The 18052-nt window shown below is 47.6% G+C and overlaps 12 non-coding genes across 12 annotated transcripts; all 12 read left to right on the plus strand.

The window, feature by feature from the left end:
- Window positions 1–1268: 1268 nt before the first annotated feature.
- LOC142684540 (U2 spliceosomal RNA) lies at window positions 1269–1459 on the plus strand. Its single transcript, XR_012854155.1, has one exon. It is a non-coding gene; the product is annotated as a U2 spliceosomal RNA (small nuclear RNA).
- Window positions 1460–2743: 1284 nt separating this feature from the next.
- LOC142684541 (U2 spliceosomal RNA) lies at window positions 2744–2934 on the plus strand. Its single transcript, XR_012854156.1, has one exon. It is a non-coding gene; the product is annotated as a U2 spliceosomal RNA (small nuclear RNA).
- A 1292-nt stretch (window positions 2935–4226) lies between these two features.
- Window positions 4227–4417, plus strand: LOC142684542 (U2 spliceosomal RNA). The gene has a single exon (XR_012854157.1). It is a non-coding gene; the product is annotated as a U2 spliceosomal RNA (small nuclear RNA).
- Window positions 4418–5697: 1280 nt separating this feature from the next.
- Window positions 5698–5888, plus strand: LOC142684543 (U2 spliceosomal RNA). Its single transcript, XR_012854158.1, has one exon. It is a non-coding gene; the product is annotated as a U2 spliceosomal RNA (small nuclear RNA).
- Window positions 5889–7188: 1300 nt separating this feature from the next.
- LOC142684545 (U2 spliceosomal RNA) lies at window positions 7189–7379 on the plus strand. Its single transcript, XR_012854159.1, has one exon. It is a non-coding gene; the product is annotated as a U2 spliceosomal RNA (small nuclear RNA).
- A 1316-nt stretch (window positions 7380–8695) lies between these two features.
- LOC142684546 (U2 spliceosomal RNA) lies at window positions 8696–8886 on the plus strand. Its single transcript, XR_012854160.1, has one exon. It is a non-coding gene; the product is annotated as a U2 spliceosomal RNA (small nuclear RNA).
- A 1284-nt stretch (window positions 8887–10170) lies between these two features.
- LOC142684547 (U2 spliceosomal RNA) lies at window positions 10171–10361 on the plus strand. The gene has a single exon (XR_012854161.1). It is a non-coding gene; the product is annotated as a U2 spliceosomal RNA (small nuclear RNA).
- A 1289-nt stretch (window positions 10362–11650) lies between these two features.
- LOC142684549 (U2 spliceosomal RNA) lies at window positions 11651–11841 on the plus strand. The gene has a single exon (XR_012854163.1). It is a non-coding gene; the product is annotated as a U2 spliceosomal RNA (small nuclear RNA).
- A 1284-nt stretch (window positions 11842–13125) lies between these two features.
- LOC142684550 (U2 spliceosomal RNA) lies at window positions 13126–13316 on the plus strand. Its single transcript, XR_012854164.1, has one exon. It is a non-coding gene; the product is annotated as a U2 spliceosomal RNA (small nuclear RNA).
- A 1284-nt stretch (window positions 13317–14600) lies between these two features.
- LOC142684551 (U2 spliceosomal RNA) lies at window positions 14601–14791 on the plus strand. The gene has a single exon (XR_012854165.1). It is a non-coding gene; the product is annotated as a U2 spliceosomal RNA (small nuclear RNA).
- Window positions 14792–15986: 1195 nt separating this feature from the next.
- LOC142684552 (U2 spliceosomal RNA) lies at window positions 15987–16177 on the plus strand. Its single transcript, XR_012854166.1, has one exon. It is a non-coding gene; the product is annotated as a U2 spliceosomal RNA (small nuclear RNA).
- Window positions 16178–17457: 1280 nt separating this feature from the next.
- Window positions 17458–17647, plus strand: LOC142684768 (U2 spliceosomal RNA). Its single transcript, XR_012854361.1, has one exon. It is a non-coding gene; the product is annotated as a U2 spliceosomal RNA (small nuclear RNA).
- Window positions 17648–18052: the final 405 nt, after the last annotated feature.

Consider the following 18052-nt stretch of genomic DNA (forward strand, 5'->3'; position numbering starts at 1 on the left):
AAAAGTGTTTTTTGTCTTTGCTATTGTTTCTGTCTTTCTGAAGGGATCTCCCCTTTTAATCCCATTATTTCAACACCTGTTGGACAATGCATGAGTGATAATGAGCTCATTGATTAAATGCAATTAATGAATAGATTGCCACCTCTTGTTGTGTGTCGTCTGTGTTTCTGTGTTTCCGGCATTTCACATTGGAACACCTCATTCACCTTCCTTGTCTTCTCTCCGCCCTCCCTTTTAGGTAAGTTAAAGAGCTGCACCTGAGCCAGCCACTGATTGATTGATTGATTGATTGATTGATTGATTGATTGATTGATTGATTGATTGATTGATGCAGCACAACAGTCAAATAGTGGAGTGGAGTAGGGGAACAGCAAACAGCCAATAAAGCAGCCCGCCCGCTCGCCTGCCCGCCACAATGGACCTACCTGTGTACACTAGATGGATGTGATGGAATGTACTGTCGTCCCTACATTTCAAGAAGAAGTAAGAATTGCAGTTGCAACAAAGCCTTGCTTGCCTACAAAGAGAGCAGCAATTTGGATTTGTTACTATGTTACCTAGAAGAATAACAAACTGTGCAAGGATGGAGGTTGTAGGAGCAAGGAGAAGTTGTCTGTAAAGTTGGTGGATGCCTATTTTCCATTTTGCAGTCCCTTGTCTCCCTCTTGTGGCCTCCTGGAGGCAACTAGCTGTGCAAAAAAAAGACAGCCTGGCGGCCGGCTGTTGCAGTGTTGCCCTCTCAGGCAACACTGAGTGACTGACTGAGCCTCACCGTCTTATATAAAGTTCAGACGGAACTTTGCACGTGTCATAGTGGAGCCCTCAGGATTCCAGAGCCAGCTTTCTGACATCATAATGGGGCCTCAGAGATAAAAGCCTGGGCCCAGGCAGTGTTGGTCAGTGCTGCTCAGCAGGCAGCACTGGACTGGACTGGATTACAGCTGATACAAGGTGTGAAGGAACAAGGGGTGGCTGTGGGCATGCACTTGCTGCCGCTGCCAGTGTTTATCTGCATGGCAGCAGGGCATTTGGGCGTTGCCAGGAAGGCGTTTTTATGTAGATTCCTCCTCTTTCAGCACTGCATTGTGGTGCAAGCAAAAGAAGCAAATCCTGTCTGGCTTCCTCTCCGGCCTTTATTCACCTCCCGTGTAGCTGTGAGTGTGTGAGCCTGCAGGGCCCCATGGAATTGCCTAGAAGTAGGCTGAATCGCTGCAAGGGCTGAACAGCAGTATCGGGCAGGCTCGGGCAACGCGCGGCCCGTTCGGGTTATCGCTTCTCGGCCTTTTGGCTAAGATCAAGTGTAGTATCTGTTCTTATCAGTTTAATATCTGATACGTCCCCTATCTGGGGACCATATATTAAATGGATTTTTAGAACAGGGAGATGGAAATAGAGCTTGCTCTGTCCACTCCACGCATTGACCTGGTATTGCAGTATTTCCAGGACCGGTGCACCCTTTCCTTATGTGTTGACTAAAAGCAGATTCCAAAAGTGTTTTTTGTCTTTGCTATTGTTTCTGTCTTTCTGAAGGGATCTCCCCTTTTAATCCCATTATTTCAACACCTGTTGGACAATGCATGAGTGATAATGAGCTCATTGATTAAATGCAATTAATGAATAGATTGCCACCTCTTGTTGTGTGTCGTCTGTGTTTCTGTGTTTCCGGCATTTCACATTGGAACACCTCATTCACCTTCCTTGTCTTCTCTCCGCCCTCCCTTTTAGGTAAGTTAAAGAGCTGCACCTGAGCCAGCCACTGATTGATTGATTGATTGATTGATTGATTGATTGATTGATTGATTGATGCAGCACAACAGTCAAATAGTGGAGTGGAGTAGGGGAACAGCAAACAGCCAATAAAGCAGCCCGCCCGCTCGCCTGCCCGCCACAATGGACCTACCTGTGTACACTAGATGGATGTGATGGAATGTACTGTCGTCCCTACATTTCAAGAAGAAGTAAGAATTGCAGTTGCAACAAAGCCTTGCTTGCCTACAAAGAGAGCAGCAATTTGGATTTGTTACTATGTTACCTAGAAGAATAACAAACTGTGCAAGGATGGAGGTTGTAGGAGCAAGGAGAAGTTGTCTGTAAAGTTGGTGGATGCCTATTTTCCATTTTGCAGTCCCTTGTCTCCCTCTTGTGGCCTCCTGGAGGCAACTAGCTGTGCAAAAAAAAGACAGCCTGGCGGCCGGCTGTTGCAGTGTTGCCCTCTCAGGCAACACTGAGTGACTGACTGAGCCTCACCGTCTTATATAAAGTTCAGACGGAACTTTGCACGTGTCATAGTGGAGCCCTCAGGATTCCAGAGCCAGCTTTCTGACATCATAATGGGGCCTCAGAGATAAAAGCCTGGGCCCAGGCAGTGTTGGTCAGTGCTGCTCAGCAGGCAGCACTGGACTGGACTGGGTTACAGCTGATACAAGGTGTGAAGGAACAAGGGGTGGCTGTGGGCATGCACTTGCTGCCGCTGCCAGTGTTTATCTGCATGGCAGCAGGGCATTTGGGCGTTGCCAGGAAGGCGTTTTTATGTAGATTCCTCCTCTTTCAGCACTGCATTGTGGTGCAAGCAAAAGAAGCAAATCCTGTCTGGCTTCCTCTCCGGCCTTTATTCACCTCCCGTGTAGCTGTGAGTGTGTGAGCCTGCAGGGCCCCATGGAATTGCCTAGAAGTAGGCTGAATCGCTGCAAGGGCTGAACAGCAGTATCGGGCAGGCTCGGGCAACGCGCGGCCCGTTCGGGTTATCGCTTCTCGGCCTTTTGGCTAAGATCAAGTGTAGTATCTGTTCTTATCAGTTTAATATCTGATACGTCCCCTATCTGGGGACCATATATTAAATGGATTTTTAGAACAGGGAGATGGAAATAGAGCTTGCTCTGTCCACTCCACGCATTGACCTGGTATTGCAGTATTTCCAGGACCGGTGCACCCTTTCCTTATGTGTTGACTAAAAGCAGATTCCAAAAGTGTTTTTTGTCTTTGCTATTGTTTCTGTCTTTCTGAAGGGATCTCCCCTTTTAATCCCATTATTTCAACACCTGTTGGACAATGCATGAGTGATAATGAGCTCATTGATTAAATGCAATTAATGAATAGATTGCCACCTCTTGTTGTGTGTCGTCTGTGTTTCTGTGTTTCCGGCATTTCACATTGGAACACCTCATTCACCTTCCTTGTCTTCTCTCCGCCCTCCCTTTTAGGTAAGTTAAAGAGCTGCACCTGAGCCAGCCACTGATTGATTGATTGATTGATTGATTGATTGATTGATTGATTGATTGATTGATTGATGCAGCACAACAGTCAAATAGTGGAGTGGAGTAGGGGAACAGCAAACAGCCAATAAAGCAGCCCGCCCGCTCGCCTGCCCGCCACAATGGACCTACCTGTGTACACTAGATGGATGTGATGGAATGTACTGTCGTCCCTACATTTCAAGAAGAAGTAAGAATTGCAGTTGCAACAAAGCCTTGCTTGCCTACAAAGAGAGCAGCAATTTGGATTTGTTACTATGTTACCTAGAAGAATAACAAACTGTGCAAGGATGGAGGTTGTAGGAGCAAGGAGAAGTTGTCTGTAAAGTTGGTGGATGCCTATTTTCCATTTTGCAGTCCCTTGTCTCCCTCTTGTGGCCTCCTGGAGGCAACTAGCTGTGCAAAAAAAAGACAGCCTGGCGGCCGGCTGTTGCAGTGTTGCCCTCTCAGGCAACACTGAGTGACTGACTGAGCCTCACCGTCTTATATAAAGTTCAGACGGAACTTTGCACGTGTCATAGTGGAGCCCTCAGGATTCCAGAGCCAGCTTTCTGACATCATAATGGGGCCTCAGAGATAAAAGCCTGGGCCCAGGCAGTGTTGGTCAGTGCTGCTCAGCAGGCAGCACTGGACTGGACTGGATTACAGCTGATACAAGGTGTGAAGGAACAAGGGGTGGCTGTGGGCATGCACTTGCTGCCGCTGCCAGTGTTTATCTGCATGGCAGCAGGGCATTTGGGCGTTGCCAGGAAGGCGTTTTTATGTAGATTCCTCCTCTTTCAGCACTGCATTGTGGTGCAAGCAAAAGAAGCAAATCCTGTCTGGCTTCCTCTCCGGCCTTTATTCACCTCCCGTGTAGCTGTGAGTGTGTGAGCCTGCAGGGCCCCATGGAATTGCCTAGAAGTAGGCTGAATCGCTGCAAGGGCTGAACAGCAGTATCGGGCAGGCTCGGGCAACGCGCGGCCCGTTCGGGTTATCGCTTCTCGGCCTTTTGGCTAAGATCAAGTGTAGTATCTGTTCTTATCAGTTTAATATCTGATACGTCCCCTATCTGGGGACCATATATTAAATGGATTTTTAGAACAGGGAGATGGAAATAGAGCTTGCTCTGTCCACTCCACGCATTGACCTGGTATTGCAGTATTTCCAGGACCGGTGCACCCTTTCCTTATGTGTTGACTAAAAGCAGATTCCAAAAGTGTTTTTTGTCTTTGCTATTGTTTCTGTCTTTCTGAAGGGATCTCCCCTTTTAATCCCATTATTTCAACACCTGTTGGACAATGCATGAGTGATAATGAGCTCATTGATTAAATGCAATTAATGAATAGATTGCCACCTCTTGTTGTGTGTCGTCTGTGTTTCTGTGTTTCCGGCATTTCACATTGGAACACCTCATTCACCTTCCTTGTCTTCTCTCCGCCCTCCCTTTTAGGTAAGTTAAAGAGCTGCACCTGAGCCAGCCACTGATTGATTGATTGATTGATTGATTGATTGATTGATTGATTGATGCAGCACAACAGTCAAATAGTGGAGTGGAGTAGGGGAACAGCAAACAGCCAATAAAGCAGCCTGCCCGCTCGCCTGCCCGCCACAATGGACCTACCTGTGTACACTAGATGGATGTGATGGAATGTACTGTCGTCCCTACATTTCAAGAAGAAGTAAGAATTGCAGTTGCAACAAAGCCTTGCTTGCCTACAAAGAGAGCAGCAATTTGGATTTGTTACTATGTTACCTAGAAGAATAACAAACTGTGCAAGGATGGAGGTTGTAGGAGCAAGGAGAAGTTGTCTGTAAAGTTGGTGGATGCCTATTTTCCATTTTGCAGTCCCTTGTCTCCCTCTTGTGGCCTCCTGGAGGCAACTAGCTGTGCAAAAAAAAGACAGCCTGGCGGCCGGCTGTTGCAGTGTTGCCCTCTCAGGCAACACTGAGTGACTGACTGAGCCTCACCGTCTTATATAAAGTTCAGACGGAACTTTGCACGTGTCATAGTGGAGCCCTCAGGATTCCAGAGCCAGCTTTCTGACATCATAATGGGGCCTCAGAGATAAAAGCCTGGGCCCAGGCAGTGTTGGTCAGTGCTGCTCAGCAGGCAGCACTGGACTGGACTGGATTACAGCTGATACAAGGTGTGAAGGAACAAGGGGTGGCTGTGGGCATGCACTTGCTGCCGCTGCCAGTGTTTATCTGCATGGCAGCAGGGCATTTGGGCGTTGCCAGGAAGGCGTTTTTATGTAGATTCCTCCTCTTTCAGCACTGCATTGTGGTGCAAGCAAAAGAAGCAAATCCTGTCTGGCTTCCTCTCCGGCCTTTATTCACCTCCCGTGTAGCTGTGAGTGTGTGAGCCTGCAGGGCCCCATGGAATTGCCTAGAAGTAGGCTGAATCGCTGCAAGGGCTGAACAGCAGTATCGGGCAGGCTCGGGCAACGCGCGGCCCGTTCGGGTTATCGCTTCTCGGCCTTTTGGCTAAGATCAAGTGTAGTATCTGTTCTTATCAGTTTAATATCTGATACGTCCCCTATCTGGGGACCATATATTAAATGGATTTTTAGAACAGGGAGATGGAAATAGAGCTTGCTCTGTCCACTCCACGCATTGACCTGGTATTGCAGTATTTCCAGGACCGGTGCACCCTTTCCTTATGTGTTGACTAAAAGCAGATTCCAAAAGTGTTTTTTGTCTTTGCTATTGTTTCTGTCTTTCTGAAGGGATCTCCCCTTTTAATCCCATTATTTCAACACCTGTTGGACAATGCATGAGTGATAATGAGCTCATTGATTAAATGCAATTAATGAATAGATTGCCACCTCTTGTTGTGTGTCGTCTGTGTTTCTGTGTTTCCGGCATTTCACATTGGAACACCTCATTCACCTTCCTTGTCTTCTCTCCGCCCTCCCTTTTAGGTAAGTTAAAGAGCTGCACCTGAGCCAGCCACTGATTGATTGATTGATTGATTGATTGATTGATTGATTGATTGATTGATTGATTGATTGATTGATGCAGCACAACAGTCAAATAGTGGAGTGGAGTAGGGGAACAGCAAACAGCCAATAAAGCAGCCCGCCCGCTCGCCTGCCCGCCACAATGGACCTACCTGTGTACACTAGATGGATGTGATGGAATGTACTGTCGTCCCTACATTTCAAGAAGAAGTAAGAATTGCAGTTGCAACAAAGCCTTGCTTGCCTACAAAGAGAGCAGCAATTTGGATTTGTTACTATGTTACCTAGAAGAATAACAAACTGTGCAAGGATGGAGGTTGTAGGAGCAAGGAGAAGTTGTCTGTAAAGTTGGTGGATGCCTATTTTCCATTTTGCAGTCCCTTGTCTCCCTCTTGTGGCCTCCTGGAGGCAACTAGCTGTGCAAAAAAAAGACAGCCTGGCGGCCGGCTGTTGCAGTGTTGCCCTCTCAGGCAACACTGAGTGACTGACTGAGCCTCACCGTCTTATATAAAGTTCAGACGGAACTTTGCACGTGTCATAGTGGAGCCCTCAGGATTCCAGAGCCAGCTTTCTGACATCATAATGGGGCCTCAGAGATAAAAGCCTGGGCCCAGGCAGTGTTGGTCAGTGCTGCTCAGCAGGCAGCACTGGACTGGACTGGATTACAGCTGATACAAGGTGTGAAGGAACAAGGGGTGGCTGTGGGCATGCACTTGCTGCCGCTGCCAGTGTTTATCTGCATGGCAGCAGGGCATTTGGGCGTTGCCAGGAAGGCGTTTTTATGTAGATTCCTCCTCTTTCAGCACTGCATTGTGGTGCAAGCAAAAGAAGCAAATCCTGTCTGGCTTCCTCTCCGGCCTTTATTCACCTCCCGTGTAGCTGTGAGTGTGTGAGCCTGCAGGGCCCCATGGAATTGCCTAGAAGTAGGCTGAATCGCTGCAAGGGCTGAACAGCAGTATCGGGCAGGCTCGGGCAACGCGCGGCCCGTTCGGGTTATCGCTTCTCGGCCTTTTGGCTAAGATCAAGTGTAGTATCTGTTCTTATCAGTTTAATATCTGATACGTCCCCTATCTGGGGACCATATATTAAATGGATTTTTAGAACAGGGAGATGGAAATAGAGCTTGCTCTGTCCACTCCACGCATTGACCTGGTATTGCAGTATTTCCAGGACCGGTGCACCCTTTCCTTATGTGTTGACTAAAAGCAGATTCCAAAAGTGTTTTTTGTCTTTGCTATTGTTTCTGTCTTTCTGAAGGGATCTCCCCTTTTAATCCCATTATTTCAACACCTGTTGGACAATGCATGAGTGATAATGAGCTCATTGATTAAATGCAATTAATGAATAGATTGCCACCTCTTGTTGTGTGTCGTCTGTGTTTCTGTGTTTCCGGCATTTCACATTGGAACACCTCATTCACCTTCCTTGTCTTCTCTCCGCCCTCCCTTTTAGGTAAGTTAAAGAGCTGCACCTGAGCCAGCCACTGATTGATTGATTGATTGATTGATTGATTGATTGATTGATTGATTGATTGATTGATTGATTGATTGATTGATTGATTGATGCAGCACAACAGTCAAATAGTGGAGTGGAGTAGGGGAACAGCAAACAGCCAATAAAGCAGCCCGCCCGCTCGCCTGCCCGCCACAATGGACCTACCTGTGTACACTAGATGGATGTGATGGAATGTACTGTCGTCCCTACATTTCAAGAAGAAGTAAGAATTGCAGTTGCAACAAAGCCTTGCTTGCCTACAAAGAGAGCAGCAATTTGGATTTGTTACTATGTTACCTAGAAGAATAACAAACTGTGCAAGGATGGAGGTTGTAGGAGCAAGGAGAAGTTGTCTGTAAAGTTGGTGGATGCCTATTTTCCATTTTGCAGTCCCTTGTCTCCCTCTTGTGGCCTCCTGGAGGCAACTAGCTGTGCAAAAAAAAGACAGCCTGGCGGCCGGCTGTTGCAGTGTTGCCCTCTCAGGCAACACTGAGTGACTGACTGAGCCTCACCGTCTTATATAAAGTTCAGACGGAACTTTGCACGTGTCATAGTGGAGCCCTCAGGATTCCAGAGCCAGCTTTCTGACATCATAATGGGGCCTCAGAGATAAAAGCCTGGGCCCAGGCAGTGTTGGTCAGTGCTGCTCAGCAGGCAGCACTGGACTGGACTGGATTACAGCTGATACAAGGTGTGAAGGAACAAGGGGTGGCTGTGGGCATGCACTTGCTGCCGCTGCCAGTGTTTATCTGCATGGCAGCAGGGCATTTGGGCGTTGCCAGGAAGGCGTTTTTATGTAGATTCCTCCTCTTTCAGCACTGCATTGTGGTGCAAGCAAAAGAAGCAAATCCTGTCTGGCTTCCTCTCCGGCCTTTATTCACCTCCCGTGTAGCTGTGAGTGTGTGAGCCTGCAGGGCCCCATGGAATTGCCTAGAAGTAGGCTGAATCGCTGTAAGGGCTGAACAGCAGTATCGGGCAGGCTCGGGCAACGCGCGGCCCGTTCGGGTTATCGCTTCTCGGCCTTTTGGCTAAGATCAAGTGTAGTATCTGTTCTTATCAGTTTAATATCTGATACGTCCCCTATCTGGGGACCATATATTAAATGGATTTTTAGAACAGGGAGATGGAAATAGAGCTTGCTCTGTCCACTCCACGCATTGACCTGGTATTGCAGTATTTCCAGGACCGGTGCACCCTTTCATTATGTGTTGACTAAAAGCAGATTCCAAAAGTGTTTTTTGTCTTTGCTATTGTTTCTGTCTTTCTGAAGGGATCTCCCCTTTTAATCCCATTATTTCAACACCTGTTGGACAATGCATGAGTGATAATGAGCTCATTGATTAAATGCAATTAATGAATAGATTGCCACCTCTTGTTGTGTGTCGTCTGTGTTTCTGTGTTTCCGGCATTTCACATTGGAACACCTCATTCACCTTCCTTGTCTTCTCTCCGCCCTCCCTTTTAGGTAAGTTAAAGAGCTGCACCTGAGCCAGCCACTGATTGATTGATTGATTGATTGATTGATTGATTGATTGATTGATTGATGCAGCACAACAGTCAAATAGTGGAGTGGAGTAGGGGAACAGCAAACAGCCAATAAAGCAGCCCGCCCGCTCGCCTGCCCGCCACAATGGACCTACCTGTGTACACTAGATGGATGTGATGGAATGTACTGTCGTCCCTACATTTCAAGAAGAAGTAAGAATTGCAGTTGCAACAAAGCCTTGCTTGCCTACAAAGAGAGCAGCAATTTGGATTTGTTACTATGTTACCTAGAAGAATAACAAACTGTGCAAGGATGGAGGTTGTAGGAGCAAGGAGAAGTTGTCTGTAAAGTTGGTGGATACCTATTTTCCATTTTGCAATCCCTTGTCTCCCTCTTGTGGCCTCCTGGAGGCAACTAGCTGTGCAAAAAAAAGACAGCCTGGCGGCCGGCTGTTGCAGTGTTGCCCTCTCAGGCAACACTGAGTGACTGACTGAGCCTCACCGTCTTATATAAAGTTCAGACGGAACTTTGCACGTGTCATAGTGGAGCCCTCAGGATTCCAGAGCCAGCTTTCTGACATCATAATGGGGCCTCAGAGATAAAAGCCTGGGCCCAGGCAGTGTTGGTCAGTGCTGCTCAGCAGGCAGCACTGGACTGGACTGGATTACAGCTGATACAAGGTGTGAAGGAACAAGGGGTGGCTGTGGGCATGCACTTGCTGCCGCTGCCAGTGTTTATCTGCATGGCAGCAGGGCATTTGGGCGTTGCCAGGAAGGCGTTTTTATGTAGATTCCTCCTCTTTCAGCACTGCATTGTGGTGCAAGCAAAAGAAGCAAATCCTGTCTGGCTTCCTCTCCGGCCTTTATTCACCTCCCGTGTAGCTGTGAGTGTGTGAGCCTGCAGGGCCCCATGGGATTGCCTAGAAGTAGGCTGAATCGCTGCAAGGGCTGAACAGCAGTATCGGGCAGGCTCGGGCAACGCGCGGCCCGTTCGGGTTATCGCTTCTCGGCCTTTTGGCTAAGATCAAGTGTAGTATCTGTTCTTATCAGTTTAATATCTGATACGTCCCCTATCTGGGGACCATATATTAAATGGATTTTTAGAACAGGGAGATGGAAATAGAGCTTGCTCTGTCCACTCCACGCATTGACCTGGTATTGCAGTATTTCCAGGACCGGTGCACCCTTTCCTTATGTGTTGACTAAAAGCAGATTCCAAAAGTGTTTTTTTGTCTTTGCTATTGTTTCTGTCTTTCTGAAGGGATCTCCCCTTTTAATCCCATTATTTCAACACCTGTTGGACAATGCATGAGTGATAATGAGCTCATTGATTAAATGCAATTAATGAATAGATTGCCACCTCTTGTTGTGTGTCGTCTGTGTTTCTGTGTTTCCGGCATTTCACATTGGAACACCTCATTCACCTTCCTTGTCTTCTCTCCGCCCTCCCTTTTAGGTAAGTTAAAGAGCTGCACCTGAGCCAGCCACTGATTGATTGATTGATTGATTGATTGATTGATTGATTGATTGATTGATTGATGCAGCACAACAGTCAAATAGTGGAGTGGAGTAGGGGAACAGCAAACAGCCAATAAAGCAGCCCGCCCGCTCGCCTGCCCGCCACAATGGACCTACCTGTGTACACTAGATGGATGTGATGGAATGTACTGTCGTCCCTACATTTCAAGAAGAAGTAAGAATTGCAGTTGCAACAAAGCCTTGCTTGCCTACAAAGAGAGCAGCAATTTGGATTTGTTACTATGTTACCTAGAAGAATAACAAACTGTGCAAGGATGGAGGTTGTAGGAGCAAGGAGAAGTTGTCTGTAAAGTTGGTGGATGCCTATTTTCCATTTTGCAGTCCCTTGTCTCCCTCTTGTGGCCTCCTGGAGGCAACTAGCTGTGCAAAAAAAAGACAGCCTGGCGGCCGGCTGTTGCAGTGTTGCCCTCTCAGGCAACACTGAGTGACTGACTGAGCCTCACCGTCTTATATAAAGTTCAGACGGAACTTTGCACGTGTCATAGTGGAGCCCTCAGGATTCCAGAGCCAGCTTTCTGACATCATAATGGGGCCTCAGAGATAAAAGCCTGGGCCCAGGCAGTGTTGGTCAGTGCTGCTCAGCAGGCAGCACTGGACTGGACTGGATTACAGCTGATACAAGGTGTGAAGGAACAAGGGGTGGCTGTGGGCATGCACTTGCTGCCGCTGCCAGTGTTTATCTGCATGGCAGCAGGGCATTTGGGCGTTGCCAGGAAGGCGTTTTTATGTAGATTCCTCCTCTTTCAGCACTGCATTGTGGTGCAAGCAAAAGAAGCAAATCCTGTCTAGCTTCCTCTCCGGCCTTTATTCACCTCCCGTGTAGCTGTGAGTGTGTGAGCCTGCAGGGCCCCATGGAATTGCCTAGAAGTAGGCTGAATCGCTGCAAGGGCTGAACAGCAGTATCGGGCAGGCTCGGGCAACGCGCGGCCCGTTCGGGTTATCGCTTCTCGGCCTTTTGGCTAAGATCAAGTGTAGTATCTGTTCTTATCAGTTTAATATCTGATACGTCCCCTATCTGGGGACCATATATTAAATGGATTTTTAGAACAGGGAGATGGAAATAGAGCTTGCTCTGTCCACTCCACGCATTGACCTGGTATTGCAGTATTTCCAGGACCGGTGCACCCTTTCCTTATGTGTTGACTAAAAGCAGATTCCAAAAGTGTTTTTTGTCTTTGCTATTGTTTCTGTCTTTCTGAAGGGATCTCCCCTTTTAATCCCATTATTTCAACACCTGTTGGACAATGCATGAGTGATAATGAGCTCATTGATTAAATGCAATTAATGAATAGATTGCCACCTCTTGTTGTGTGTCGTCTGTGTTTCTGTGTTTCCGGCATTTCACATTGGAACACCTCATTCACCTTCCTTGTCTTCTCTCCGCCCTCCCTTTTAGGTAAGTTAAAGAGCTGCACCTGAGCCAGCCACTGATTGATTGATTGATTGATTGATTGATTGATTGATTGATTGATTGATGCAGCACAACAGTCAAATAGTGGAGTGGAGTAGGGGAACAGCAAACAGCCAATAAAGCAGCCCGCCCGCTCGCCTGCCCGCCACAATGGACCTACCTGTGTACACTAGATGGATGTGATGGAATGTACTGTCGTCCCTACATTTCAAGAAGAAGTAAGAATTGCAGTTGCAACAAAGCCTTGCTTGCCTACAAAGAGAGCAGCAATTTGGATTTGTTACTATGTTACCTAGAAGAATAACAAACTGTGCAAGGATGGAGGTTGTAGGAGCAAGGAGAAGTTGTCTGTAAAGTTGGTGGATGCCTATTTTCCATTTTGCAGTCCCTTGTCTCCCTCTTGTGGCCTCCTGGAGGCAACTAGCTGTGCAAAAAAAAGACAGCCTGGCGGCCGGCTGTTGCAGTGTTGCCCTCTCAGGCAACACTGAGTGACTGACTGAGCCTCACCGTCTTATATAAAGTTCAGACGGAACTTTGCACGTGTCATAGTGGAGCCCTCAGGATTCCAGAGCCAGCTTTCTGACATCATAATGGGGCCTCAGAGATAAAAGCCTGGGCCCAGGCAGTGTTGGTCAGTGCTGCTCAGCAGGCAGCACTGGACTGGACTGGATTACAGCTGATACAAGGTGTGAAGGAACAAGGGGTGGCTGTGGGCATGCACTTGCTGCCGCTGCCAGTGTTTATCTGCATGGCAGCAGGGCATTTGGGCGTTGCCAGGAAGGCGTTTTTATGTAGATTCCTCCTCTTTCAGCACTGCATTGTGGTGCAAGCAAAAGAAGCAAATCCTGTCTGGCTTCCTCTCCGGCCTTTATTCACCTCCCGTGTAGCTGTGAGTGTGTGAGCCTGCAGGGCCCCATGGAATTGCCTAGAAGTAGGCTGAATCGCTGCAAGGGCTGAACAGCAGTATCGGGCAGGCTCGGGCAACGCGCGGCCCATTCGGGTTATCGCTTCTCGGCCTTTTGGCTAAGATCAAGTGTAGTATCTGTTCTTATCAGTTTAATATCTGATACGTCCCCTATCTGGGGACCATATATTAAATGGATTTTTAGAACAGGGAGATGGAAATAGAGCTTGCTCTGTCCACTCCACGCATTGACCTGGTATTGCAGTATTTCCAGGACCGGTGCACCCTTTCCTTATGTGTTGACTAAAAGCAGATTCCAAAAGTGTTTTTTGTCTTTGCTATTGTTTCTGTCTTTCTGAAGGGATCTCCCCTTTTAATCCCATTATTTCAACACCTGTTGGACAATGCATGAGTGATAATGAGCTCATTGATTAAATGCAATTAATGAATAGATTGCCACCTCTTGTTGTGTGTCGTCTGTGTTTCTGTGTTTCCGGCATTTCACATTGGAACACCTCATTCACCTTCCTTGTCTTCTCTCCGCCCTCCCTTTTAGGTAAGTTAAAGAGCTGCACCTGAGCCAGCCACTGATTGATTGATTGATTGATTGATTGATTGATTGATTGATTGATTGATGCAGCACAACAGTCAAATAGTGGAGTGGAGTAGGGGAACAGCAAACAGCCAATAAAGCAGCCCGCCCGCTCGCCTGCCCGCCACAATGGACCTACCTGTGTACACTAGATGGATGTGATGGAATGTACTGTCGTCCCTACATTTCAAGAAGAAGTAAGAATTGCAGTTGCAACAAAGCCTTGCTTGCCTACAAAGAGAGCAGCAATTTGGATTTGTTACTATGTTACCTAGAAGAATAACAAACTGTGCAAGGATGGAGGTTGTAGGAGCAAGGAGAAGTTGTCTGTAAAGTTGGTGGATGCCTATTTTCCATTTTGCAGTCCCTTGTCTCCCTCTTGTGGCCTCCTGGAGGCAACTAGCTGTGCAAAAAAAAGACAGCCTGGCGGCCGGCTGTTGCAGTGTTGCCCTCTCAGGCAACACTGAGTGACTGACTGAGCCTCACCGTCTTATATAAAGTTCAGACGGAACTTTGCACGTGTCATAGTGGAGCCCTCAGGATTCCAGAGCCAGCTTTCTGACATCATAATGGGGCCTCAGAGATAAAAGCCTGGGCCCAGGCAGTGTTGGTCAGTGCTGCTCAGCAGGCAGCACTGGACTGGACTGGATTACAGCTGATACAAGGTGTGAAGGAACAAGGGGTGGCTGTGGGCATGCACTTGCTGCCGCTGCCAGTGTTTATCTGCATGGCAGCAGGGCATTTGGGCGTTGCCAGGAAGGCGTTTTTATGTAGATTCCTCCTCTTTCAGCACTGCATTGTGGTGCAAGCAAAAGAAGCAAATCCTGTCTGGCTTCCTCTCCGGCCTTTATTCACCTCCCGTGTAGCTGTGAGTGTGTGAGCCTGCAGGGCCCCATGGAATTGCCTAGAAGTAGGCTGAATCGCTGCAAGGGCTGAACAGCAGTATCGGGCAGGCTCGGGCAACGCGCGGCCCATTCGGGTTATCGCTTCTCGGCCTTTTGGCTAAGATCAAGTGTAGTATCTGTTCTTATCAGTTTAATATCTGATACGTCCCCTATCTGGGGACCATATATTAAATGGATTTTTAGAACAGGGAGATGGAAATAGAGCTTGCTCTGTCCACTCCACGCATTGACCTGGTATTGCAGTATTTCCAGGACCGGTGCACCCTTTCCTTATGTGTTGACTAAAAGCAGATTCCAAAAGTGTTTTTTGTCTTTGCTATTGTTTCTGTCTTTCTGAAGGGATCTCCCCTTTTAATCCCATTATTTCAACACCTGTTGGACAATGCATGAGTGATAATGAGCTCATTGATTAAATGCAATTAATGAATAGATTGCCACCTCTTGTTGTGTGTCGTCTGTGTTTCTGTGTTTCCGGCATTTCACATTGGAACACCTCATTCACCTTCCTTGTCTTCTCTCCGCCCTCCCTTTTAGGTAAGTTAAAGAGCTGCACCTGAGCCAGCCACTGATTGATTGATTGATTGATTGATTGATTGATTGATTGATTGATTGATTGATGCAGCACAACAGTCAAATAGTGGAGTGGAGTAGGGGAACAGCAAACAGCCAATAAAGCAGCCCGCCCGCTCGCCTGCCCGCCACAATGGACCTACCTGTGTACACTAGATGGATGTGATGGAATGTACTGTCGTCCCTACATTTCAAGAAGAAGTAAGAATTGCAGTTGCAACAAAGCCTTGCTTGCCTACAAAGAGAGCAGCAATTTGGATTTGTTACTATGTTACCTAGAAGAATAACAAACTGTGCAAGGATGGAGGTTGTAGGAGCAAGGAGAAGTTGTCTGTAAAGTTGGTGGATGCCTATTTTCCATTTTGCAGTCCCTTGTCTCCCTCTTGTGGCCTCCTGGAGGCAACTAGCTGTGCAAAAAAAAGACAGCCTGGCGGCCGGCTGTTGCAGTGTTGCCTCCAGAGCCAGCTTTCTGACATCATAATGGGGCCTCAGAGATAAAAGCCTGGGCCCAGGCAGTGTTGGTCAGTGCTGCTCAGCAGGCAGCACTGGACTGGACTGGATTACAGCTGATACAAGGTGTGAAGGAACAAGGGGTGGCTGTGGGCATGCACTTGCTGCCGCTGCCAGTGTTTATCTGCATGGCAGCAGGGCATTTGGGCGTTGCCAGGAAGGCGTTTTTATGTAGATTCCTCCTCTTTCAGCACTGCATTGTGGTGCAAGCAAAAGAAGCAAATCCTGTCTGGCTTCCTCTCCGGCCTTTATTCACCTCCCGTGTAGCTGTGAGTGTGTGAGCCTGCAGGGCCCCATGGAATTGCCTAGAAGTAGGCTGAATCGCTGCAAGGGCTGAACAGCAGTATCGGGCAGGCTCGGGCAACGCGCGGCCCGTTCGGGTTATCGCTTCTCGGCCTTTTGGCTAAGATCAAGTGTAGTATCTGTTCTTATCAGTTTAATATCTGATACGTCCCCTATCTGGGGACCATATATTAAATGGATTTTTAGAACAGGGAGATGGAAATAGAGCTTGCTCTGTCCACTCCACGCATTGACCTGGTATTGCAGTATTTCCAGGACCGGTGCACCCTTTCCTTATGTGTTGACTAAAAGCAGATTCCAAAAGTGTTTTTTGTCTTTGCTATTGTTTCTGTCTTTCTGAAGGGATCTCCCCTTTTAATCCCATTATTTCAACACCTGTTGGACAATGCATGAGTGATAATGAGCTCATTGATTAAATGCAATTAATGAATAGATTGCCACCTCTTGTTGTGTGTCGTCTGTGTTTCTGTGTTTCCGGCATTTCACATTGGAACACCTCATTCACCTTCCTTGTCTTCTCTCCGCCCTCCCTTTTAGGTAAGTTAAAGAGCTGCACCTGAGCCAGCCACTGATTGATTGATTGATTGATTGATTGATTGATTGATTGATTGATGCAGCACAACAGTCAAATAGTGGAGTGGAGTAGGGGAACAGCAAACAGCCAATAAAGCAGCCCGCCCGCTCGCCTGCCCGCCACAATGGACCTACCTGTGTACACTAGATGGATGTGATGGAATGTACTGTCGTCCCTACATTTCAAGAAGAAGTAAGAATTGCAGTTGCAACAAAGCCTTGCTTGCCTACAAAGAGAGCAGCAATTTGGATTTGTTACTATGTTACCTAGAAGAATAACAAACTGTGCAAGGATGGAGGTTGTAGGAGCAAGGAGAAGTTGTCTGTAAAGTTGGTGGATGCCTATTTTCCATTTTGCAGTCCCTTGTCTCCCTCTTGTGGCCTCCTGGAGGCAACTAGCTGTGCAAAAAAAAGACAGCCTGGCGGCCGGCTGTTGCAGTGTTGCCCTCTCAGGCAACACTGAGTGACTGACTGAGCCTCACCGTCTTATATAAAGTTCAGACGGAACTTTGCACGTGTCATAGTGGAGCCCTCAGGATTCCAGAGCCAGCTTTCTGACATCATAATGGGGCCTCAGAGATAAAAGCCTGGGCCCAGGCAGTGTTGGTCAGTGCTGCTCAGCAGGCAGCACTGGACTGGACTGGATTACAGCTGATACAAGGTGTGAAGGAACAAGGGGTGGCTGTGGGCATGCACTTGCTGCCGCTGCCAGTGTTTATCTGCATGGCAGCAGGGCATTTGGGCGTTGCCAGGAAGGCGTTTTTATGTAGATTCCTCCTCTTTCAGCACTGCATTGTGGTGCAAGCAAAAGAAGCAAATCCTGTCTGGCTTCCTCTCCGGCCTTTATTCACCTCCCGTGTAGCTGTGAGTGTGTGAGCCTGCAGGGCCCCATGGAATTGCCTAGAAGTAGGCTGAATCGCTGCAAGGGCTGAACAGCAGTATCGGGCAGGCTCGGGCAACGCGCGGCCCGTTCGGGTTATCGCTTCTCGGCCTTTTGGCTAAGATCAAGGTAGTATCTGTTCTTATCAGTTTAATATCTGATACGTCCCCTATCTGGGGACCATATATTAAATGGATTTTTAGAACAGGGAGATGGAAATAGAGCTTGCTCTGTCCACTCCACGCATTGACCTGGTATTGCAGTATTTCCAGGACCGGTGCACCCTTTCCTTATGTGTTGACTAAAAGCAGATTCCAAAAGTGTTTTTTGTCTTTGCTATTGTTTCTGTCTTTCTGAAGGGATCTCCCCTTTTAATCCCATTATTTCAACACCTGTTGGACAATGCATGAGTGATAATGAGCTCATTGATTAAATGCAATTAATGAATAGATTGCCACCTCTTGTTGTGTGTCGTCTGTGTTTCTGTGTTTCCGGCATTTCACATTGGAACACCTCATTCACCTTCCTTGTCTTCTCTCCGCCCTCCCTTTTAGGTAAGTTAAAGAGCTGCACCTGAGCCAGCCACTGATTGATTGATTGATTGATTGATTGATTGATTGATTGATTGATTGATGCAGCACAACAGTCAAATAGTGGAGTGGAGTAGGGGAACAGCAAACAGCCAATAAAGCA

Source organism: Rhinoderma darwinii (assembly GCF_050947455.1).
Source record: "Rhinoderma darwinii isolate aRhiDar2 chromosome 5 unlocalized genomic scaffold, aRhiDar2.hap1 SUPER_5_unloc_10, whole genome shotgun sequence".
Classification (NCBI taxonomy): domain Eukaryota; kingdom Metazoa; phylum Chordata; class Amphibia; order Anura; family Rhinodermatidae; genus Rhinoderma; species Rhinoderma darwinii.